Consider the following 26541-nt stretch of genomic DNA (forward strand, 5'->3'; position numbering starts at 1 on the left):
TATAGATGTGTGTATACCAGTCTAGGGGTTGGAGCAATAAATTAAGTATGGTATTCTGGAGATAGGATGATGCTGCCAGTTAGATGGTTGCTTGAAGCTGTATGTAGATAGTGTGGTGGGAGTGTTTGATACGAGAATACCAAATGGGGGATGGTGGGAACCCCTGGATAGAAGTATTCGGTCTTCGTCTGATTTTTGTGGGGAAGTTTTGGCCATCATGATACTGATATTTAGGGCTCTGTGAGGAAGGAGCTGGATATCACTCCTCAGAGGGCTCTGGATATATATTATGACTTCTCTCAAGAGAAGAATATTGCTCTCAAGGTAACATGTCTCTCTATAAGCCACATCCTCGGAAACAAGGGAGAAACCTTTATGGCCTTGGCATTTTGGGTCGGTTCCATATACCACTTACTAAAGGACTTTAAGATGATTCTATCATTAACTGTTGACTGTAACACTGTAAGTGTTGACTGAACAATATGAATCTGACACCAGGCCCAGTCCCATTCCGCAGCCTCTCTAATTACCCCCATTTACCCCTGATGAAACTATCCTAGCGACACGCGTTGGGTGGATCAGGTGATATGGTGCCCCATCTGTCTCTGTGTCATACATTTTGCCATGCCATTATTGTGTTCTTTAAATAATCCTCCATTACTAGATTTATCAGATTGTTTATGGGTGGTTCCCTGTATACCACATATATGATTATTTTGTCTATGTAGATTCCACCATAGTTCTACTTGAATAACTTTGGCATCTGTGTAATCTTGTTTAAATACTGTTGATATTATTCTCCTCATATTTATCTTCTGCATAATTGGCGTTTTATAGGGATGGACTTGATATCATCTGTTTTTATATACATTTGTTTGTCTTTAAGTAGTTTTTTATGTGGTTTACTACAATGATCAAAAGGTATGTGTGGAGAAAAAAAAGGTACAGAACTTCAGGAAAAGAACATCTCGCCAACCATTAAGCATGGGGTTGGATGAGTCATGCTTTGGGGTCGTGTTGCAGCCAATGGCATGGGCAACATATCATGTGTAGAGGGAAGAATGGATTCAATGAAACTTCAAAAAATTCTTGATACAAACATAACACCAACTGTAAAAAAAAAGCTGAAGTTGAAAAGAGGATGGCTTCTCCACATGGATAATGATCAAAATAATCCACATAATCCACAATAGATTACCTCAAAAGGAGCAAACTGAAGGTTTAAAATGACCCTCACAGTCCCCTGATCTAAACATAATTGAAAATCTGTGGCTAGACCTCAAAAGAGCAGTGCATGCAAGATGACCCAGGAATCTCACAGAACTGGAAGACTTTTCCAAGGAAGAATGGATAAAAATCCCTTAAACAAGACTTGAAAAACTCTTGGCTGCTATAAAAAGAGTTTACAAGCTGTGATACTTGCCAAAGTGGGTGCTACGAGGTACTAACCATGCAGGCCACCCAAACTTTTGCATCGGCCCATTTTTGTTAATTTTAAAATGTAAAAGATTAACTTTTTTTTTGCCTAAAATACAATTTACAGTGCTGGCCAAAAGTATTGGCACCCCTGCAATTCTGTCAGATAATACTCAGTTTCTTCTTGAAAATGATTGCAATCACAAATTCTTTGGTATTATTATCTTCATTTAATTTGTTTTCAATGAAGAAGAAAAAAAAAATTTGTCATAAAGCCAAATTGGATATAATTCCACACCAAACATAAAAAAGGGGGTGGACAAAACATAAAAAAGGGGGTGGACAAAAGTGTTGGCACTGTTTGAAAAATCATGTGATGCTTCTCTAATTTGTGTAATTAGCAGCACCTGTAACTTACCTGCGGCACCTAACAGGTGTTGGCAAGAACTAAATCACACTTGCAGCCAGTTGACATGGATTAAAGTTGACTCAACCTCTGTCCTGTGTCCTTGTGTGTACCACATTGAGCATGGAGAAAAGAAAGAAGACCAAAGAACTGTCTGAGGACTTGAGAATCCAAATTGTGAGGAAGCATGAGCAATCTCAAGGCTACAAGTCCATCTCCAAAGACCTGAAAGTTCCTGTGTCTACGGTGCGCAATGTCATCAAGAAGTTTAAAGCCCATGGCACTGTGGCTAACCTCCCTAGATGTGGAAGGAAAAGAAAAATTGACGAGAGATTTCAACGCAAGATTGTGCGGATGGTGGATAAAGAACCTCGACTAACATCCAAACAAGTTCAAGCTGCCCTGCAGTCCAAGGGTACAACAGTGTCAACCCGTACTATCCGTCGGCGTCTGAATGAAAAGGGACTGTATTGTAGGATACCCAGGAAGACCCCACTTCTTACCCCGAGACATAAAAAAGCCAGGCTGGAGTTTGCCAAAACTTACCTGAGAAAGCCTAAAATGTTTTGGAAGAATATTCTCTGGTCAGATGAGACAAAAGTAGAGCTTTTTGGGAAAAGCCATCAACATAGAGTTGACAGGAAAAAAAAAAAGAGGCATTCAAAGAAAAGAACACGGTCCTTACAGTCAAACATGGCGGAGGTTCCCTGATGTTTTGGGGTTGCTTTGCTGCCTCTGGCACTGGACCACTTGACCGTGTGCATGGCATTATGAAGTCTGAAGACTACCAACAAATTTTGCAGCATAATGTAGGGCCCAGTGTGAGAAAACTGGGTCTTCCAGCAGGACAATGACCCAAAACACACTTCAAAAAGCACTAGAAAAAGGTTTGATAGGAAGCACTGGAGACTACTAAAGTGGCCAGCAATGAGTCCAGACCTGAATCCCATAGAACACCTGTGGAGAGGTCTCAAAATGGCAGTTTGGAGAAGGCACCCTTCAAATCTCAGGGACCTGGAGCAGTTTGCCAAAGAAGAATGGTCTAAAATTCCAGCAGAGCATTGTAAGAAACTCATTGATGGTTACCGGAAGAGGTTGTTCGCAGTTATTTTGGCTAAAGGTTGTGCAACCAAGTATTAGGCTAAGGGTGCCAATACTTTTGTCTGGCCCATTTTTGGAGTTTTGTGTGAAATGATATGATTTTTGTTTCATTCTCTTTTGTGTTTTTTCATTGCAAGCAAAATAAATGAAGATTGGAATTGGAGGGGTGCCAATACTTTTAGCCAGCACTGTATTTTCAACTTGCTTAGCTGTTCACAATAACAGTAATTTTGACCAGGGGTGCCACTTTTATATGGCACCCTAGAGTATTACTGAAAAGGAAAGATGCAAATCAGAGATACGATGTACAGTTTAATAGCCATGTAAACAGGATATATAGGTGAGAGGAGAAGCAGGGTAGTGGAAGAGGGTGGTAGTAATGTGTGGACAAAAAAAATGTAGAGTTTGTGGTGGTACACTGGAGATCAAAATTAGAGAACAATGTTGTCATCCTAGGTACGGGGAAGTTGAAGTGCATGGCGAAAGGGAAATCCTGTGTCTATGGAGAGGAAATATGGTGACCCCTGAGCGAACCAACTGCTAGCCCCTGGGTTCTCTCACCACCCTAGATAGGTTCTGCACCTATGCGCCGAGCCGGATACCTGACCCTACGTATCCCTAGTGCTGGGCCCTAAATAGGGAATGGATGGGATGATCTCTTTATCAACCCCACTAAACAACTATAGAAGACAGGGGTTAAAGCATGAACTACGTATCATTAGATGACTCAGAAGTTCAGCAGAGCTTTCCGCAACAATACCATAGAGGAGTACAAACCACCTGCTTGCAACCTCAACTTGAAGGAACAGAAAATGTCCCCGTCACGGTCCAAAGGAAGGAAGGGGTATTTAAACACCAAGAAAATACTGACAATCAACAGATGGGAGGAAGTTGAGCTCCTGCTGGGTCCAAAAGGAAGAGAGAAGAATCCATCAGGAAAGCTACCTATACCAATGAATACTAAAAGCAGGAACATGGAAAGTCAGGGAGCATTCTGCACAGCCAGACGCCGTGACCTTCGATAGCCAGAAACCACATGACTGACTGTCACACCTCTGACAAATGTATGATCACTTGACCTTTTCAGAAACAATGTAATCTACATTGATCAACATTTGATGTTTTTTTGTAAGGGGTGCACCATGCCACTAGAACAGGGTTTTACAAAAGATTCAAAGTTTATCAACATAAAACCTTTATTTTGCCCAAAACGTGATGATCATAATTAGAGAACAGCAATGACTGTAGCACAGAGAAAGATTATAACTACATTTTCTGAAGGCAACAACAGTCACTAATCAGTAGCACGTGTACAGGCCTTTGCTTTGAATGACTTCAGCAGATCTGCGGCCACAGGACATCACTAGTCTATAGGATCCAGACAACCTCAGTGACAGCTCAGCCGATCACACGGCTCTCTTCATTAGCTGCGTGCAGGTGACAGGAGCGGCTGTGTCTTCTGCTGCTCCTGTCACCTGCATGCAGCAGAGCTGGATGCGACGCTGGAGGACCGTGGATTACGCCGGACAAGGAGGGCTTTGTTGTGGGTAATAAATTGGTAATGAGGGAATGTGTTTGTGTTTTTAATTTCTAATAAAGGATTTTTTCGGGTGTGTGTGTTGTGAGACTGTGACCGGGGTTATCTATGACGGCCGGTACGTCTCGCCCCGGTTGCGCTCACTCCATGTATAGAAAGCAACTCCACTCCAGGGTTAATGTTTTCTCTGCAGGCTGAAAGGAGGATTAAAAGGAAACAGGAACATGGGCGTGGGGCCCTAGTGTGGGGGAGTGAACACAACTCCCTGAGTATCTGCCAGGGGAACACATGTGTATTGTTTTTGGACTTTTGGTTTGTGCAATAAACCGTGTGCTGTGACCTTTGGTGCCTGGATCCCGTGTCTTCTGCCGTGCAGCCGACCACGCTACCTCACAGATGGTGGAGAATGCGGGCATGCCAGCCCGGTGAGGTGTAGCATCCATCCCTGATGACCCGGTAGCACATGTCCTAGATTCGAGCGGCTATACTACAGCCCAAACCCGGCGACGCCATGGAGGACATACTAAAGCAGCTGGCTCAGGCTAATGCACAGCAACAGCAGGCTAATGCACAGCAACAACAGGCTAATGCACAGCAGCAACAGACAAATGCACACCTGCTCCGGTCGTTGGATCGTCAGCAGCAATCCTTGAAATTGCAGGAACAAAGACACCAAGAACAGATGGTTCTCCTGGCCAAGTCGATCCGTGCCGGACCGGCAGCAACAACCCCGGGACCGGGTGACGACGGCAGCGTCCGGAAAGTGGTGAGACAAGCGTTGCAAAAGATGACCCCGGGGGATGATGTGGAAGCGTTCCTGGCGGTGTTTGAGCGGGTGGCCGAGCGGGAGAAGCTGCCGACCCCCCAGTGGGCTGAGGTATTGTCGCCCTATCTGACGGGGGAGCCCCAAAAAGCGTACTTGGACCTCTGTACCGAGGACGCCATAGAATATGCGACCCTGAAAGCCGAAATACTTGCTCGGTTGGGGGTGAATACCTATGTACGGGCTCAGCGGGTGAATCAGTGGTTCTATGAGGAAGCCAAACCCGTACGCTCCCAGGCCTATGACTTATTGCATCTGGTAAAGAAGTGGTTGCAGCCTGACACTCTGAGCCCTGCGCAAATGGTGGAAAGGGTAGTAGTTGATCGCTTTGTGCGCACTTTACCCGTCACCATTCAACGGTGGGTAGGACAGGGCGACCCAAGTACCCTGGACCAATTAGTGTGCCTGATGGAGCGGCATGTGGCTACGCAGGACTTGATACGGGACACTGAGACTTTGCGTACCGCCCGTCGGTCCGGCCCCTCAAAGCCTAGGGCCAAGGACCCACCGCTGACACCGGTGCGGGAGTCCGCTACCGTCCCGTCTGAGGCCGCGCCCGCCGTCCCTGAGGTCCGGAAGGCTATGTACCCTAAACGACAACTCGTCAAGGGGGTTTCCTTCCCTATTAGATGTTGGCGGTGCCAGCGGGTGGGACATATGGAAGCCCAGTGTCCCCTCACCACGGAGCCCATGGATTGTGGGGTTACCCGGCGGGGTTCAATGTATGCTCAGGTGGTATGTACCGCTGACCTTGTCTCCCCGGAGACTGCGCCCCACTTGTGCCAAATACAGGTGAATGGATGTCCGGTTACAGGCTTGTTGGATTCCGGAAGCTTAGTGACCCTTGTGCGATCAACCCTAAGGGCTGAAGTAAAGGCCACAGGACGTACCGTGGGGGTGGTTTGCATACATGGGGACCGCCGAGACTATCCCACGGGGATTGTCACCATCACAGCACCCTGCGGTCAGGTGCAACATGAGGTGGGACTTATTAACACTCTTCCCTATGACGTGATCCTAGGAAGGGATCTGCCCAATTTTTGGACTCTATGGAAGGGGCCTCCTAAGTCCCCTCAGATATTGGACAGTCCGCGACCTGAGCCCGACAATCCCGAATCCGGGACGCCTGCCGTAGGGGTCCCCATGATAGGGACAGAATGTGAACCCGATAGGTCGCCCCTAGAGGTATTGGCAGGAGAGGCTGAGATGGTCGAGCCCATCCCGGATTTGGAGGCGTCCCCGGATACGTTTGGGACAGCCCAACTCCAGGACCCTACATTAATACATGCCCGGAGTCGGGTGATAGTGGTTGACGGGGTGGCACAGCTGCCCGGTGCCCAGGTAAGGTACCCCCATTTCGCTCTTAAGCAGGATTTACTCTACCGGGTAGATGAAATACGGGGCGTGGGGGTAGAGCAGTTGGTGGTGCCCCAGCCATATCGCCGGCGGGTCCTCGACTTGGCTCATAAACACCTGATGAGTGGCCACCTAGGGGTCAAGAAAACGCAGGAGCGAATATTGCAAAGGTTCTATTGGCCCGGGGTCTTTGGGGAGGTAAAACGGTTCTGCAAAACCTGCCCGGAGTGTCAGCTTACCGCACCCCTGGCCCACTTTCGCAGTCCGTTGGTACCATTACCCATTATAGAAGTCCCTTTTGAACGGATAGGGATGGATCTGGTGGGGCCCCTCGTAAAGTCCGCTCGAGGGCACCAACACATCCTAGTGATCGTTGACTATGCCACCCGGTATCCAGAGGCGATACCTCTCAGACATACTGCGGCGAAGCTTATAGCTCGGGAGTTGTTTGCTGTGTTCTGCCGGGTGGGGTTGCCCAAGGAGATCCTTACGGATCAGGGGACCCCGTTCATGTCTAAAGTGACCAAAGAGCTATGCCGGCTACTCCAGATCAAGCAGTTGCGTACGTCTGTGTATCATCCTCAGATGGACGGTTTAGTGGAACGATTCAATAAAACCCTGAAAACCATGCTCAAAAGGGTGATTTCCAAAGACGGGAAAGACTGGGATATGATGCTTCCCTATTTGATGTTTGCCATACGAGAGGTGCCACAGGCATCCACGGGGTTTTCGCCTTTTGAGTTGTTATACGGGCGACATCCCCGGGGATTGTTGGACCTGGCAAAGGAAACATGAGAGCAAGAGCCCACCCCCCATAAAAGTGTGATTGAACACATTTTAGGAATGCAGAACCGCATAAGCGCGGTCATGCCAATCGTGAAGGAGCATTTACAGGAGGCTCAGGCCGCGCAAAGCGGCCGCTACAATAGACAAGCCACCGTGCGGACCTTTAAACCCGGGGATCGGGTGTTGGTATTGATCCCCACGGCGGAGAGTAAATTCCTGGCTCAGTGGCAAGGCCCCTACGAGATAAAGTAAAGAGTCGGGGTGGTCAACTATAAGGTATTGCAGCCCAGTAGGCGGAAACCTGAACAAATATACCATGTCAACCTATTAAAACCTTGGCAGGAACGTGAAAGCCTGATGGTTGCTTTTTCCCCATCTCCCTCCTCTTCGGGTCGTTCAAACCCGGCTCCAGCGACCTCCGGAGAGGACGAACCGGAAGTAAGGATTGGAGAAGCCCTCACCAAGCAACAGAGGCGAGAGGCCAGACGGCTGGTTCAGCAGAACCCCGATGTCTTCTCCGAGCTGCCTGGTAGGACCAGTCTGATACGACATGACATTGTCACCGAGCCTCACTTGAAGGTACGCCTGAAGCCATACCGGGTGCCGGAGGCTCGAAGACAAGCCATATCAGAGGAAGTGCAGACAATGCTACGCCTGGGGGTCATCGAAAAATCCCGGAGTGAATGGGCTAGTCCCATTGTCCTAATACCAAGACCCGATGGCTCCTTAAGGTTCTGCAATGACTTTAGGAGATTGAACGAAGTATCCAAGTTCGATCTCTACCCCATGCCCCGGGTGGATGAGCTGATTGATAGGCTGGGACAGGCGCGATATTTCGCCACGCTCGACCTGACCAAGGGGTACTGGCAGGTGCCACTGACGGAGTCCGCCAAGGAGAAAACCGCTTTTGTTACGCCGGAGGGTCTCTTCCACTATGTTGTCTTGCCTTTTGGGTTACATGGCGCTCCGGCCACGTTCCAGAGGTTGATGGACTTGGTGCTGGAACCCCACCAGGCGTATGCATCAGCGTACCTTGATGACATCATTATTTACAGCTCTGAGTGGCAGACCCACTTAGAACAGGTACAAGCGGTGGTGAACGCGCTCCGAACAGCCGGATTGACAGCCAATCCCAAGAAATGTGCGTTGGGGCTCACGGAATCCCGCTACTTGGGCTACGTAATAGGCCAAGGAGTGATTAAGCCCCAAATTAACAAAGTTGAGGCGATCCAGAAGTGGCCTAGACCCCTGACCACGAAGCAGGTTAGGGCCTTCCTGGGTATCGTGGGGTACTACAGGAGGTTTGTAAAAAATTTTGCGGGACTATCAGCCCCCTTGACGGACCTTCTCAAAGACAAGAAGGCCGTCATGGTGCGCTGGACACCGCAGGCCGAGGACTCCTTCCGGGCCTTGAAGGGGGTCCTGTGCGGACAGCCCGTTCTTGTCAACCCTGATTTCCGGAAGGAGTTCATAGTACAGACTGATGCCTCGGAGGTCGGCCTGGGGGCAGTGCTGTCTCAGGTGGTTCAGGGGGAGGAACACCCCGTCACCTTCTTAAGTAGGAAGCTCACCCCTCCCGAGCGGAATTATAGCGTAGTGGAGAAGGAGTGCCTGGCGATCAAGTGGGCCTTGGAGTCCCTACGCTATTACCTGCTGGGACGACAGTTTCGCTTGGTGACTGATCACTCTCCGCTGGTCTGGATGAGGTCCGCCAAGGAACGGAATGCCCGGGTTACCCGGTGGTTCCTTTCTCTGCAGAACTTCCGGTTTACGGTTGAACACCGGGCCGGTAGGTTGCAGGGCAACGCCGATGCCTTGTCCCGCGGCCCGTGTTTGATGGCAGGAGTTCAACCCCGCTCGCTTGAACTGAGGGGGGGGTATGTGAGACTATGACCGGGGTTATCTATGACGGCCGGTACGTCTCGCCCCGGTTGCGCTCACTCCATGTATAGAAAGCAACTCCACTCCAGGGTTAATGTTTTCCCTGCAGGCTGAAAGGAGGGTTAAAAGGAAACAGGAACATGGGCGTGGGGCCCTAGTGTGGGGGAGTGTACACAACTCCCTGAGTATCTGCCAGGGGAACACATGTGTATTGTTTTTGGACTTTTGGTTTGTGCAATAAACCGTGTGCTGTGACCTTTGGTGCCTGGATCCCGTGTCTTCTGCCGTGCAGCCGACCACGCTACCTCACAGTGTGTTTATTTACTGTCACTTACAGATTAATCATGGAAGGAATCTCGGGGAGACGCCTGACATGATTAATCTAGGACTTATTGGCAGCTATTGGCTGCCAATAACTCCTTATTACCCCGATTTGCCAACGCACCAGGGCAAATCGGGAAGAGCCGGGTACAGTCCCAGAACTGTCGCATCTAATGTATGCGGCAATTCTGGGCGGCTGCTGACTGATATTGTTAGGCTGGGGGGCTCCCCATAACGTGGGGCTCCCCATCCTGAGAATACCAGCCTTCAGCTGTATGGCATTATCTGGCTGGTATTAAAATAGGGGGAACCGCACGCCGGATTTTTTAATTATTTATTTATTTTACTGCACAGTATAGACACGCCCACCGGCTGCTGTGATTGGGTGCAGTGACACAGCTGTCACTCAGCGTGTGGGCGTGTCTCACTGCAACCAATCACATTTGCCGGTGGGCGGGGAAAGCAGGGAATACGAGATTGTTTAATGAGCGGCCGGCTTTTTCAAAAAAGGAAAAGCCGCTGGAGCAGAGGGAACGCCGTGCAGCGCCGGTGATCGGGGATCGGTGAGTATGAGAGAGGGGGGGACACTTCAGTCACTCGGGGGATTAGCGGTCACCGGTGAATCCTTCACCGGTGACCGCTAATCAGGACGCTACACAGACAGAGCCGCGGAGTCGCTGTAAAGTCCCCTTTACACACTGAAACTTGCTAGCGATGCATGCTGCACAGCGGGAAACAAAGGACCTAGGAATGGTCCTGAACGATTTGTAGCGATCACAACTTCACAGCAGGGGCCAGGTCGCTGATAGGTTTCACACACTGCAATGTCGCTGGGGAGGTCGCTGTAACGTCACAAAACCGGTGACGTTACAGCGATGTCGTTTGCGATGTTGCAGTGTGTAAACCCAGCTTAACACCAATAACTTGCAGGTATTTGACAGTGTTCTCTAATGTTTATCGTTTATCAGTGTTCTTTTTCATTTACCGTATTTTTTATTTTATAAGCCGCACTGGATTATAAGACGCACCCCAAATTTAGAGAAAAATAGGAAAAAATAATTATTAGGCTATGTGCGCACGTTGCGTACAGTTCACTGCAGAAATTTCTGCAGCGATCTGAAGAGCACATGTGCGCTTCTAATCGCTGCAGAAAATGTCCGTAGTGAAGCCGATTCCATGCGCTCTGCCTGCAGCTCCTGCCATAGACAGAGCAGGAGCTGCCGGCAAAGCGCAGGAAAGAAGTGACATGTCACTTCTTTTTACGCAGCGCTTCGGCAGTAGCCAAAGCGCTGCGCTCTAAAACGCCACGTGCGCACGGCCCCTGCACAATCTCCATAGACTGTGCAGGGGACGCAGGACGCATGCAGCTACGCTGCGCTACAAAGCGCAGCGTGACTGCATGTATTTGCGCAACGTGCGCACATAGCCTTAATGTTAAAATGAGTGTCCATCTTATAATTCTAGTGCGTCTTAATCCTAATGCTCACTAGGGGGGAGCGGCGGTGGTGGAGGGGCTTAGGAAGGTCACAGGAGGCCGGGTTGGCGATGCTGTGGGCTCAGAGGAGGGGGTGATGCGTTTCAGGAGGGTTGGCAATACTGTGGGCTCGGGGGTGTAGCGGTGAGCGCAATTGAATCCCCTGGGTAGGAGGCAGGGTCACAGGATGCGCTTGGGGGTGTCGCGGAGGGCGATTTGCGGAGGTGTCACAGGATGGTGTGTCTCAGCGGCAGGTGCATTGAGCTGAAAGCCGGCACCATTGAACCGTCCGCAGTTGACGAAATGGACTTATCTAAAATCTATATCAGCCATTGCTGCTCTCCTCTCCTGCACACCCTATCAGCCATTACTGCTCTCCTGTCCTGCACACCCTATCAGCCATTACTGCTCTCCTGTCCTGCACACCCTATCAGCCATTGCTGCTCTCCTGTCCTGCACATCCTATCAGCCATTACTGCTCTCCTGTCCAACACATCCTATCAGCCATTACTGCTCTCCTCTCCTGCACATCCTATCAGCCATTACTGCTCTCCTCTCCTGCACATCCTATCAGCCATTACTGCTCCCCTGTCCTGCACATCCTATCAGCCATTACTGCTCTCCTCTCCTGCACATCCTATCAGCCATTACTGCTCTCCTGTCCTGCACATCCTATCAGCCATTACTGCTCTCCTCTCCTGCACATCCTATCAGCCATTACTGCTCTCCTGTCCTGTACATCCTATCAGCCATTACTGCTCCCCTGTCCTGCACATCCTATCAGCCATTACTGCTCTCCTCTCCTGCACACCCTGTCAGCCATTACTGCTCTCCTGTCCTGCACACCCTATCAGCCATTACTGCTCTCCTCTCCTGCACACCCTATCAGCCATTGTTGCTCTCCTGTCCTGCACCTCCTATCAGCCATTACTGCTCTCCTGTCCTGCACCTCCTATCAGCCATTACTGCTCTCCTGTCCTGCACATCCTATCAGCCATTACTGCTCTCCTCTCCTGCACACCCTATCAGCCATTACTGCTCTCCTGTCCTGCACATCCTATCAGCCATTACTGCTCTCCTGTCCTGCACATCCTATCGGCCATTGCTGCTCTCCTCTCCTGCACATCCTATCAGCCATTACTGCTCTCCTGTCCTGCACATCCTATCAGCCATTGCTGCTCTCCTCTCCTGCACATCCTATCAGCCATTGCTGCTCTGCTCTCCTGCACATCCTATCAGCCATTGCTGCTCTCCTCTCCTGCACATCCTATCAACCATTGCTGCTCTCCTGTCCTGCACATCCTATCAGCCATTACTGCTCTCCTGTCCTGCACATCCTATCAGCCATTGCTGCTCTCCTGTCCTGCACATCCTATCAGCCATTGCTGCTCTCCTGTCCTGCACATCCTATCAGCCATTACTGCTCTCCTGTCCTCTCCTGCACATCCTATCAGCCATTACTGCTCTCCTGTCCTCTCCTGCACATCCTATCAGCCATTACTGCTCTCCTGTCCTGCACATCCTATCAGCCATTACTGCTCTTCTGTCCTGCACATCCTATCAGCCATTGCTGCTCCCCTGTCCTGCACATCCTATCAGCCATTGCTGCTCTCCTCTCCTGCACATCCTATCAGCCATTACTGCTCTCCTGTGCTGCACATCCTATCAGCCATTACTGCTTTCCTGTCCTGCACATCCTATCAGCCATTACTGCTCCCCTCTCCTGCACATCCTATCAGCCATTACTGCTCTCCTCTCCTGCACATCCTATCAGCCATTACTGCTCTCCTGTCCAACACATCCTATCAGCCATTACTGCTCCCCTCTCCTGCACATCCTATCAGCCATTACTGCTCTCCTGTCCTGCACATCCTATCAGCCATTACTGCTCTCCTGTCCTGCACATCCTATCAGCCATTACTGCTCTCCTGTCCAACACACCCTATCAGCCATTACTGCTCCCCTCTCCTGTCCTGCACATCCTATCAGCCATTACTGCTCCCCTGTTCTGCACATCCTATCGGCCATCACTGCTCTCCTCTCCTGCACATCCTATCAGCCATTACTGCTCTCCTCTCCTGCACATCCTATTGGCCATTACTGCTCTCCTCTCCTGCACATCCTATCGGCCATTACTGCTCTCCTGTCCTGCACATCCTATCAGCCATTACTGCTCCCCTCTCCTGTCCTGCACATCCTATCAGCCATTACTGCTCTCCTGTCCTGCACATCCTATCAGCCATTACTACTCTCCTGTCCTGGACGTCCTATCAGCCATTACTGCTCTTCTGTCCTGCACATCCTATCAGCCATTACTGCTCTCCTGTCCTGCACATCCTATCGGCCATTGCTGCTCTCCTGTCCTGCACATCCTATCGGCCATTACTGCTCTCCTGTCCTGCACATCCTATCAGCCATTACTGCTCCCCTCTCCTGTCCTGCACATCCTATCAGCCATTACTGCTCTCCTGTCCTGCACATCCTATCGGCCATTGCTGCTCTCCTCTCCTGCACATCCTATCAGCCATTACTGCTCCCCTCTCCTGTCCTGCACATCCTATCAGCCATTACTGCTCTCCTGTCCTGCACATCCTATCAGCCATTGCTGCTCTCCTGTCCTGTCCTGCACATCTATCAGCCATTACTGCTCTCCTGCACATCCTATCAGCCATTCCTGCTCTCCTGTCCTCTCCTGCACATCCTATCAGCCATTACTGCTCTCCTGTCCTGCACATCCTATCAGCCATTGCTGCTCTCCTCTCCTGCACATCCTATCAGTCATTACTGCTCTCCTGTCCTGCACATCCTATCAGCCATTACTGCTCTCCTGTCCTGCACATCCTATCGGCCATTGCTGCTCTCCTCTCCTGCACATCCTATCAGCCATTACTGCTCTCCTGTCCTGCACATCCTATCAGCCATTGCTGCTCTCCTCTCCTGCACATCCTATCAGCCATTGCTGCTCTGCTCTCCTGAACATCCTATCAGCCATTGCTGCTCTCCTCTCCTGCACATCCTATCAGCCATTACTGCTCTCCTGTCCTGCACATCCTATCAGCCATTGCTGCTCTCCTGTCCTGCACATCCTATCAGCCATTGCTGCTCTCCTGTCCTGTCCTGCACATCCTATCAGCCATTACTGCTCTCCTGTCCTCTCCTGCACATCCTATCAGCCATTACTGCTCTCCTGTCCTGCACATCCTATCAGCCATTGCTGCTCCCCTGTCCTGCACATCCTATCAGCCATTGCTGCTCTCCTCTCCTGCACATCCTATCAGCCATTACTGCTCTCCTGTGCTGCACATCCTATCAGCCATTACTGCTTTCCTGTCCTGCACATCCCATCAGCCATTACTGCTCTCCTCTCCTGCACATCCTATCAGCCATTACTGCTCTCCTGTCCAACACATCCTATCAGCCATTACTGCTCCCCTCTCCTGTCCTGCACATCCTATCAGCCATTCCTGCTCTCCTGTCCTGCACATCCTATCAGCCATTACTGCTCTCTTGTCCAACACACCCTATCAGCCATTACTGCTCCCCTCTCCTGTCCTGCACATCCTATCAGCCATTACTGCTCCCCTGTTCTGCACATCCTATCGGCCATTACTGCTCTCCTCTCCTGCACATCCTATCAGCCATTACTGCTCTCCTCTCCTGCACATCCTATTGGCCATTACTGCTCTAATCTCCTGCACATCCTATCGGCCATTACTGCTCTCCTGTCCTGCACATCCTATCAGCCATTACTGCTCTCCTGTCCTGCACATCCTATCAGCCATTACTACTCTCCTGTCCTGGACGTCCTATCAGCCATTACTGCTCTCCTGTCCTGCACATCCTATCAGCCATTACTGCTCTCCTGTCCTGCACATCCTATCGGCCATTGCTGCTCTCCTGTCCTGCACATCCTATCGGCCATTACTGCTCTCCTGTCCTGCACATCCTATCAGCCATTACTGCTCCCCTCTCCTGTCCTGCACATCCTATCAGCCATTACTGCTCTCCTGTCCTGCACATCCTATCGGCCATTGCTGCTCTCCTCTCCTGCACATCCTATCAGCCATTACTGCTCCCCTCTCCTGTCCTGCACATCCTATCAGCCATTACTGCTCTCCTGTCCTGCACATCCTATCAGCCATTGCTGCTCTCCTCTCCTGCACATCCTATCAGCCATTACTGCTCTCCTGTCCTGCACATCCTATCGGCCATTGCTGCTCTCCTCTCCTGCACATCCTATCAGCCATTACTGCTCTCCTGTCCTGCACATCCTATCAGCCATTACTGCTCTCCTGTCCTGCACATCCTATCGGCCATTGCTGCTCTCCTGTCCTGTCCTGCACATCTATCAGCCATTACTGCTCTCCTGCACATCCTATCAGCCATTCCTGCTCTCCTGTCCTCTCCTGCACATCCTATCAGCCATTACTGCTCTCCTGTCCTGCACATCCTATCAGCCATTGCTGCTCTCCTCTCCTGCACATCCTATCAGCCATTACTGCTCTCCTGTCCTGCACATCCTATCGGCCATTGCTGCTCTCCTCTCCTGCACATCCTATCAGCCATTACTGCTCTCCTGTCCTGCACATCCTATCAGCCATTACTGCTCTCCTGTCCTGCACATCCTATCGGCCATTGCTGCTCTCCTCTCCTGCACATCCTATCAGCCATTACTGCTCTCCTGTCCTGCACATCCTATCAGCCATTGCTGCTCTCCTCTCCTGCACATCCTATCAGCCATTGCTGCTCTGCTCTCCTGCACATCCTATCAGCCATTGCTGCTCTCCTCTCCTGCACATCCTATCAGCCATTACTGCTCTCCTGTCCTGCACATCCTATCAGCCATTGCTGCTCTCCTGTCCTGCACATCCTATCAGCCATTGCTGCTCTCCTGTCCTGTCCTGCACATCCTATCAGCCATTCCTGCTCTCCTGTCCTCTCCTGCACATCCTATCAGCCATTACTGCTCTCCTGTCCTGCACATCCTATCAGCCATTACTGCTCTCCTGTCCAACACATCCTATCAGCCATTACTGCTCCCCTCTCCTGCACATCCTATCAGCCATTACTGCTCTCCTGTCCTGCACATCCTATCAGCCATTACTGCTCTCCTGTCCTGCACATCCTATCAGCCATTACTGCTCTCCTGTCCAACACACCCTATCAGCCATTACTGCTCCCCTCTCCTGTCCTGCACATCCTATCAGCCATTACTGCTCCCCTGTTCTGCACATCCTATCGGCCATCACTGCTCTCCTCTCCTGCACATCCTATCAGCCATTACTGCTCTCCTCTCCTGCACATCCTATTGGCCATTACTGCTCTCCTCTCCTGCACATCCTATCGGCCATTACTGCTCTCCTGTCCTGCACATCCTATCAGCCATTACTGCTCCCCTCTCCTGTCCTGCACATCCTATCAGCCATTACTGCTCTCCTGTCCTGCACATCCTATCAGCCATTACTACTCTCCTGTCCTGGACGTCCTATCAGCCATTACTGCTCTTCTGTCCTGCACATCCTATCAGCCATTACTGCTCTCCTGTCCTGCACATCCTATCGGCCATTGCTGCTCTCCTGTCCTGCACATCCTATCGGCCATTACTGCTCTCCTGTCCTGCACATCCTATCAGCCATTACTGCTCCCCTCTCCTGTCCTGCACATCCTATCAGCCATTACTGCTCTCCTGTCCTGCACATCCTATCGGCCATTGCTGCTCTCCTCTCCTGCACATCCTATCAGCCATTACTGCTCCCCTCTCCTGTCCTGCACATCCTATCAGCCATTACTGCTCTCCTGTCCTGCACATCCTATCAGCCATTGCTGCTCTCCTGTCCTGTCCTGCACATCTATCAGCCATTACTGCTCTCCTGCACATCCTATCAGCCATTCCTGCTCTCCTGTCCTCTCCTGCACATCCTATCAGCCATTACTGCTCTCCTGTCCTGCACATCCTATCAGCAATTGCTGCTCTCCTCTCCTGCACATCCTATCAGCCATTACTGCTCTCCTGTCCTGCACATCCTATCAGCCATTACTGCTCTCCTGTCCTGCACATCCTATCGGCCATTGCTGCTCTCCTCTCCTGCACATCCTATCAGCCATTACTGCTCTCCTGTCCTGCACATCCTATCAGCCATTGCTGCTCTCCTCTCCTGCACATCCTATCAGCCATTGCTGCTCTGCTCTCCTGAACATCCTATCAGCCATTGCTGCTCTCCTCTCCTGCACATCCTATCAGCCATTACTGCTCTCCTGTCCTGCACATCCTATCAGCCATTGCTGCTCTCCTGTCCTGCACATCCTATCAGCCATTGCTGCTCTCCTGTCCTGTCCTGCACATCCTATCAGCCATTACTGCTCTCCTGTCCTCTCCTGCACATCCTATCAGCCATTACTGCTCTCCTGTCCTGCACATCCTATCAGCCATTGCTGCTCCCCTGTCCTGCACATCCTATCAGCCATTGCTGCTCTCCTCTCCTGCACATCCTATCAGCCATTACTGCTCTCCTGTGCTGCACATCCTATCAGCCATTACTGCTTTCCTGTCCTGCACATCCCATCAGCCATTACTGCTCTCCTCTCCTGCACATCCTATCAGCCATTACTGCTCTCCTGTCCAACACATCCTATCAGCCATTACTGCTCCCCTCTCCTGTCCTGCACATCCTATCAGCCATTCCTGCTCTCCTGTCCTGCACATCCTATCAGCCATTACTGCTCTCTTGTCCAACACACCCTATCAGCCATTACTGCTCCCCTCTCCTGTCCTGCACATCCTATCAGCCATTACTGCTCCCCTGTTCTGCACATCCTATCGGCCATTACTGCTCTCCTCTCCTGCACATCCTATCAGCCATTACTGCTCTCCTCTCCTGCACATCCTATTGGCCATTACTGCTCTAATCTCCTGCACATCCTATCGGCCATTACTGCTCTCCTGTCCTGCACATCTTATCAGCCATTACTGCTCTCCTGTCCTGCACATCCTATCAGCCATTACTACTCTCCTGTCCTGGACGTCCTATCAGCCATTACTGCTCTCCTGTCCTGCACATCCTATCAGCCATTACTGCTCTCCTGTCCTGCACATCCTATCGGCCATTGCTGCTCTCCTGTCCTGCACATCCTATCGGCCATTACTGCTCTCCTGTCCTGCACATCCTATCAGCCATTACTGCTCCCCTCTCCTGTCCTGCACATCCTATCAGCCATTACTGCTCTCCTGTCCTGCACATCCTATCGGCCATTGCTGCTCTCCTCTCCTGCACATCCTATCAGCCATTACTGCTCCCCTCTCCTGTCCTGCACATCCTATCAGCCATTACTGCTCTCCTGTCCTGCACATCCTATCAGCCATTGCTGCTCTCCTCTCCTGCACATCCTATCAGCCATTACTGCTCTCCTGTCCTGCACATCCTATCGGCCATTGCTGCTCTCCTCTCCTGCACATCCTATCAGCCATTACTGCTCTCCTGTCCTGCACATCCTATCAGCCATTACTGCTCTCCTGTCCTGCACATCCTATCGGCCATTGCTGCTCTCCTGTCCTGTCCTGCACATCTATCAGCCATTACTGCTCTCCTGCACATCCTATCAGCCATTCCTGCTCTCCTGTCCTCTCCTGCACATCCTATCAGCCATTACTGCTCTCCTGTCCTGCACATCCTATCAGCGATTGCTGCTCTCCTCTCCTGCACATCCTATCAGCCATTACTGCTCTCCTGTCCTGCACATCCTATCGGCCATTGCTGCTCTCCTCTCCTGCACATCCTATCAGCCATTACTGCTCTCCTGTCCTGCACATCCTATCAGCCATTACTGCTCTCCTGTCCTGCACATCCTATCGGCCATTGCTGCTCTCCTCTCCTGCACATCCTATCAGCCATTACTGCTCTCCTGTCCTGCACATCCTATCAGCCATTGCTGCTCTCCTCTCCTGCACATCCTATCAGCCATTGCTGCTCTGCTCTCCTGCACATCCTATCAGCCATTGCTGCTCTCCTCTCCTGCACATCCTATCAGCCATTACTGCTCTCCTGTCCTGCACATCCTATCAGCCATTGCTGCTCTCCTGTCCTGCACATCCTATCAGCCATTGCTGCTCTCCTGTCCTGTCCTGCACATCCTATCAGCCATTCCTGCTCTCCTGTCCTCTCCTGCACATCCTATCAGCCATTACTGCTCTCCTGTCCTGCACATCCTATCAGCCATTGCTGCTCTCCTCTCCTGCACATCCTATCAGCCATTGCTGCTCTCCTGTCCTGCACATCCTATCGGCCATTGCTGCTCTCCTCTCCTGCACATCCTATCAGCCATTACTGCTCTCCTGTCCTGCACATCCTATCAGCCATTACTGCTCTCCTGTCCTGCACATCCTATCGGCCATTGCTGCTCTCCTCTCCTGCACATCCTATCAGCCATTACTGCTTTCCTGTCCTGCACATCCTATCAGCCATTGCTGCTCTCCTCTCCTGCACATCCTATCAGCCATTGCTGCTCTGCTCTCCTGCACATCCTATCAGCCATTACTGCTCTCCTGTCCTGCACATCCTATCAGCCATTGCTGCTCTCCTGTCCTGCACATCCTATCAGCCATTGCTGCTCTCCTGTCCTGTCCTGCACATCCTATCAGCCATTACTGCTCTCCTGTCCTCTCCTGCACATCCTATCAGCCATTACTGCTCTCCTGTCCTGTCCTGCACATCCTATCAGCCAATGCTGCTCTCCTCTCCTGCACATCCTATCAGCCATTGCTGCTCTCCTCTCCTGCACATCCTATCAGCCATTACTGCTCTCCTGTCCTGCACATCCTATCAGCCATTACTGCTCTCCTCTCCTGCACATCCTATCAGCCATTACTGCTCTCCTCTCCTGCACATCCTATCAGCCATTACTGCTCTCCTGTCCTGCACATCCTATCAGCCATTACTGCTCTCCTGTCCTGCACATCCTATCAGCCATTACTGCTCTCCTCTCCTGCACATCCTATCAGCCATTACTGCTCTCCTGTCCTGCACATCCTATCAGCCATTACTGCTCCCCTCTCCTGCACATCCTATCAGCCATTACTGCTCTCCTGTCCTGTCCTGCACATCCTATCAGCCATTACTGCTCTCCTCTCCTGCACATCCTATCAGCCATTACTGCTCTCCTGTCCTGTCCTGCACATCCTATCAGCCATTACTGCTCTCCTCTCCTGCACATCCTATCAGCCATTACTGCTCCCCTCTCCTGTCCTGCACATCCTATCAGCCATTACTGCTCTCCTGTCCTGCACATCCTATCAGCCATTGCTGCTCCCCTCTCCTGCACATCCTATCAGCCATTGCTGCTCTCCTCTCCTGCACATCCTATCAGCCATTGCTGCTCCCCTCTCCTGCACATCCTATCAGCCATTACTGCTCTCCTCTCCTGCACATCCTATCAGCCATTACTGCTCTCCTCTCCTGTCCTGCACATCCTATCAGCCATTACTGCTCCCCTGTCCTGTCCTGCACACCCTATCAGCCATTGCTGCTCTCCTCTCCTGTCCTGCACATCCTATCAGCCATTGCTGCTCTCCTCTCCTGTCCTGCACATCCTATCAGCCATTACTGCTCTCCTCTCCTGCACATCCTATCAGCCATTACTGCTCTCCTCTCCTGCACATCCTATCAGCCATTACTGCTCTCCTCTCCTGCACATCCTATCAGCCATTACTGCTCCCCTGTCCTGCACATCCTATCAGCCATTACTGCTCTCCTCTCCTGCACATCCTATCAGCCATTACTGCTCTCCTGTCCTGCACATCCTATCAGCCATTACTGCTCTCCTCTCCTGCACATCCTATCAGCCATTACTGCTCTCCTGTCCTGTACATCCTATCAGCCATTACTGCTCTCTTCTCCTGCACATCCTATCAGCCATTGCTGCTCTCCTCTCCTGCACATCCTATCAGCCATTACTGCTCTCCTGTCCTGCACACCCTATCAGCTATTACTGCTCTCCTCTCCTGCACACCGTATCAGCCATTGTTCCTCTCCTGTCCTGCACCTCCTATCAGCCATTACTGCTCTCCTGTCCTGCACATCCTATCAGCCATTACTGCTCTCCTCTCCTGCACACCCTATCAGCCATTGCTGCTCTCCTCTCCTGCACATCCTATAAGCCATTGCTGCTCTCCTCTCCTGCACATCCTATCAGCCATTACTGCTCTCCTGTCCTGCACATCCTATCAGCCATTACTGCTCTCCTCTCCTGCACATCCTATCAGCCATTACTGCTCTCCTCTCCTGCACATCCTATCAACCATTACTGCTCTCCTGTCCTGCACACCCTATCAGCCATCGCTGCTCTCCTGTCCTGCACACCCTATCAGCCATTGCTGCTCTCCTGTCCTGCACATCCTATCAGCCATTACTGCTTTCCTCTCCTGCACATCCTATCAGCCATTACTGCTCTCCTCTCCTGCACATCCTATCGGCCATTACTGCTCTCCTCTCCTGCACATCCTATCAGCCATTACTGCTCTCCTCTCCTGTCCTGCACATCCTATCAGCCATTACTGCTCTCATGTCCTGCACATCCTATCGGCCATTGCTGCTCTCCTCTTCTGCACATCCTATCAGCCATTACTGCTCCCCTCTCCTGTCCTGTACATCCTATCAGCCATTACTGCTCTCCTGTCCTGCACATCCTATCAGCCATTGCTGCTCTCCTGTCCTGTCCTGCACATCCTATCAGCCATTACTGCTCTCCTGCACATCCTATCAGCCATTCCTGCTCTCCTGTCCTCTCCTGCACATCCTATCAGCCATTACTGCTCTCCTGTCCTGCACATCCTATCAGCCATTACTGCTTTCCTGTCCTGCACATCCTATCAGCCATTGCTGCTCTCCTCTCCTGCACATCCTATCAGCCATTACTGCTCTCCTGTCCTGCACATCCTATCAGCCATTGCTGCTCTCCTGTCCTGCACATCCTATCAGCCATTGCTGCTCTCCTGTCCTGTCCTGCACATCCTATCAGCCATTACTGCTCTCCTGTCCTCTCCTGCACATCCTATCAGCCATTACTGCTCTCCTGTCCTCTCCTGCACATCCTATCAGCCATTACTGCTCTCCTGTCCTGTCCTGCACATCCTATCAGCCAATGCTGCTCTCCTCTCCTGCACATCCTATCAGCCATTGCTGCTCTCCTCTCCTGCACATCCTATCAGCCATTACTGCTCTCCTGTCCTGCACATCCTATCGGCCATTGCTGCTCTCCTCTCCTGCACATCCTATCAGCCATTACTGCTCTCCTGTCCTGCACATCCTATCAGCCATTACTGCTCTCCTGTCCTGCACATCCTATCAGCCATTACTGCTCTCCTCTCCTGCACATCCTATCAGCCATTGCTGCTCTCCTCTCCTGCACATCCTATCAGCCATTACTGCTCTCCTGTCCTGCACATCCTATCGGCCATTGCTGCTCTCCTCTCCTGCACATCCTATCAGCCATTACTGCTCTCCTGTCCTGCACATCCTATCAGCCATTACTGCTCTCCTGTCCTGCACATCCTATCGGCCATTGCTGCTCTCTTCTCCTGCACATCCTATCAGCCATTACTGCTCTCCTGTCCTGCACATCCTATCAGCCATTGCTGCTCTCCTCTCCTGCACATCCTATCAGCCATTGCTGCTCTGCTCTCCTGCACATCCTATCAGCCATTGCTGCTCTGCTCTCCTGCACATCCTATCAGCCATTGCTGCTCTCCTCTCCTGCACATCCTATCAACCATTGCTGCTCTCCTCTCCTGCACATCCTATCAGCCATTACTGCTCTCCTGTCCTGCACATCCTATCAGCCATTGCTGCTCTCCTGTCCTGCACATCCTATCAGCCATTGCTGCTCTCCTGTCCTGCACATCCTATCAGCCATTACTGCTCTCCTGTCCTCTCCTGCACATCCTATCAGCCATTACTGCTCTCCTGTCCTCTCCTGCACATCCTATCAGCCATTACTGCTCTCCTGTCCTGCACATCCTATCAGCCATTACTGCTCTTCTGTCCTGCACATCCTATCAGCCATTGCTGCTCCCCTGTCCTGCACATCCTATCAGCCATTGCTGCTCTCCTCTCCTGCACATCCTATCAGCCATTACTGCTCTCCTGTGCTGCACATCCTATCAGCCATTACTGCTTTCCTGTCCTGCACATCCTATCAGCCATTACTGCTCCCCTCTCCTGCACATCCTATCAGCCATTACTGCTCTCCTCTCCTGCACATCCTATCAGCCATTACTGCTCTCCTGTCCAACACATCCTATCAGCCATTACTGCTCCCCTCTCCTGTCCTGCACATCCTATCAGCCATTACTGCTCTCCTGTCCTGCACATCCTATCAGCCATTACTGCTCTCCTGTCCAACACACCCTATCAGCCATTACTGCTCCCCTCTCCTGTCCTGCACATCCTATCAGCCATTACTGCTCCCCTGTTCTGCACATCCTATCGGCCATTACTGCTCTCCTCTCCTGCACATCCTATTGGCCATTACTGCTCTCCTCTCCTGCACATCCTATCGGCCATTACTGCTCTCCTGTCCTGCACATCCTATCAGCCATTACTGCTCCCCTCTCCTGTCCTGCACATCCTATCAGCCATTACTGCTCTCCTGTCCTGCACATCCTATCAGCCATTACTGCTCTCCTGTCCTGGACGTCCTATCAGCCATTACTGCTCTTCTGTCCTGCACATCCTATCAGCTATTACTGCTCTCCTGTCCTGCACATCCTATCAGCCATTGCTGCTCTCCTCTCCTGCACATCCTATCAGCCATTACTGCTCTCCTGTCCTGCACATCCTATCAGCCATTGCTGCTCTCCTGTCCTGCACATCCTATCAGCTATTGCTGCTCTCCTGTCCTGTCCTGCACATCCTATCAGCCATTCCTGCTCTCCTGTCCTCTCCTGCACATCCTATCAGCCATTACTGCTCTCCTGTCCTGCACATCCTATCAGCCATTGCTGCTCTCCTCTCCTGCACATCCTATCAGCCATTGCTGCTCTCCTGTCCTGCACATCCTATCGGCCATTGCTGCTCTCCTCTCCTGCACATCCTATCAGCCATTACTGCTCTCCTGTCCTGCACATCCTATCAGCCATTACTGCTCTCCTGTCCTGCACATCCTATCAGCCATTGCTGCTCCCCTCTCCTGCACATCCTATCAGCCATTGCTGCTCTCCTCTCCTGCACATCCTATCAGCCATTGCTGCTCCCCTCTCCTGCACATCCTATCAGCCATTACTGCTCTCCTCTCCTGCACATCCTATCAGCCATTACTGCTCTCCTCTCCTGTCCTGCACATCCTATCAGCCATTACTGCTCCCCTGTCCTGTCCTGCACACCCTATCAGTCATTGCTGCTCTCCTCTCCTGTCCTGCACATCCTATCAGCCATTGCTGCTCTCCTCTCCTGTCCTGCACATCCTATCAGCCATTACTGCTCTCCTCTCCTGCACATCCTATCAGCCATTACTGCTCTCCTCTCCTGCACATCCTATCAGCCATTACTGCTCTCCTCTCCTGCACATCCTATCAGCCATTACTGCTCCCCTGTCCTGCACATCCTATCAGCCATTACTGCTCTCCTCTCCTGCACATCCTATCAGCCATTACTGCTCTCCTGTCCTGCACATCCTATCAGCCATTACTGCTCTCCTCTCCTGCACATCCTATCAGCCATTACTGCTCTCCTGTCCTGTACATCCTATCAGCCATTACTGCTCTCCTCTCCTGCACATCCTATCAGCCATTGCTGCTCTCCTCTCCTGCACATCCTATCAGCCATTACTGCTCTCCTGTCCTGCACACCCTATCAGCTATTACTGCTCTCCTCTCCTGCACACCCTATCAGCCATTGTTCCTCTCCTGTCCTGCACCTCCTATCAGCCATTACTGCTCTCCTGTCCTGCACCTCCTATCAGCCATTACTGCTCTCCTGTCCTGCACATCCTATCAGCCATTACTGCTCTCCTCTCCTGCACACCCTATCAGCCATTGCTGCTCTCCTCTCCTGCACATCCTATAAGCCATTGCTGCTCTCCTCTCCTGCACATCCTATCAGCCATTACTGCTCTCCTGTCCTGCACATCCTATCAGCCATTACTGCTCTCCTCTCCTGCACATCCTATCAGCCATTACTGCTCTCCTCTCCTGCACATCCTATCAACCATTACTGCTCTCCTGTCCTGCACACCCTATCAGCCATTGCTGCTCTCCTGTCCTGCACACCCTATCAGCCATTGCTGCTCTCCTGTCCTGCACATCCTATCAGCCATTACTGCTTTCCTCTCCTGCACATCCTATCAGCCATTACTGCTCTCCTCTCCTGCACATCCTATCGGCCATTACTGCTCTCCTCTCCTGCACATCCTATCAGCCATTACTGCTCTCCTCTCCTGTCCTGCACATCCTATCAGCCATTACTGCTCTCCTGTCCTGCACATCCTATCGGCCATTGCTGCTCTCCTCTTCTGCACATCCTATCAGCCATTACTGCTCCCCTCTCCTGTCCTGCACATCCTATCAGCCATTACTGCTCTCCTGTCCTGCACATCCTATCAGCCATTGCTGCTGTCCTGTCCTGTCCTGCACATCCTATCAGCCATTACTGCTCTCCTGCACATCCTATCAGCCATTGCTGCTCTGCTCTCCTGCACATCCTATCAGCCATTACTGCTCTCCTGTCCTGCACATCCTATCAGCCATTGCTGCTCTCCTGTCCTGCACATCCTATCAGCCATTGCTGCTCTCCTGTCCTGTCCTGCACATCCTATCAGCCATTACTGCTCTCCTGTCCTCTCCTGCACATCCTATCAGCCATTACTGCTCTCCTGTCCTGTCCTGCACATCCTATCAGCCAATGCTGCTCTCCTCTCCTGCACATCCTATCAGCCATTGCTGCTCTCCTCTCCTGCACATCCTATCAGCCATTACTGCTCTCCTGTCCTGCACATCCTATCGGCCATTGCTGCTCTCCTCTCCTGCACATCCTATCAGCCATTACTGCTCTCCTGTCCTGCACATCCTATCAGCCATTACTGCTCTTCTGTCCTGCACATCCTATCAGCCATTACTGCTCTCCTCTCCTGCACATCCTATCAGCCATTGCTGCTCTCCTCTCCTGCACATCCTATCAGCCATTACTGCTCTCCTGTCCTGCACATCCTATCGGCCATTGCTGCTCTCCTCTCCTGCACATCCTATCAGCCATTACTGCTCTCCTGTCCTGCACATCCTATCAGCCATTACTGCTCTCCTGTCCTGCACATCCTATCGGCCATTGCTGCTCTCTTCTCCTGCACATCCTATCAGCCATTGCTGCTCTCCTCTCCTGCACATCCTATCAGCCATTACTGCTCTCCTGTCCTGCACATCCTATCGGCCATTGCTGCTCTCCTCTCCTGCACATCCT

Source organism: Anomaloglossus baeobatrachus, chromosome 2, assembly GCF_048569485.1.
Source record: "Anomaloglossus baeobatrachus isolate aAnoBae1 chromosome 2, aAnoBae1.hap1, whole genome shotgun sequence".
NCBI lineage: Eukaryota > Metazoa > Chordata > Amphibia > Anura > Aromobatidae > Anomaloglossus > Anomaloglossus baeobatrachus.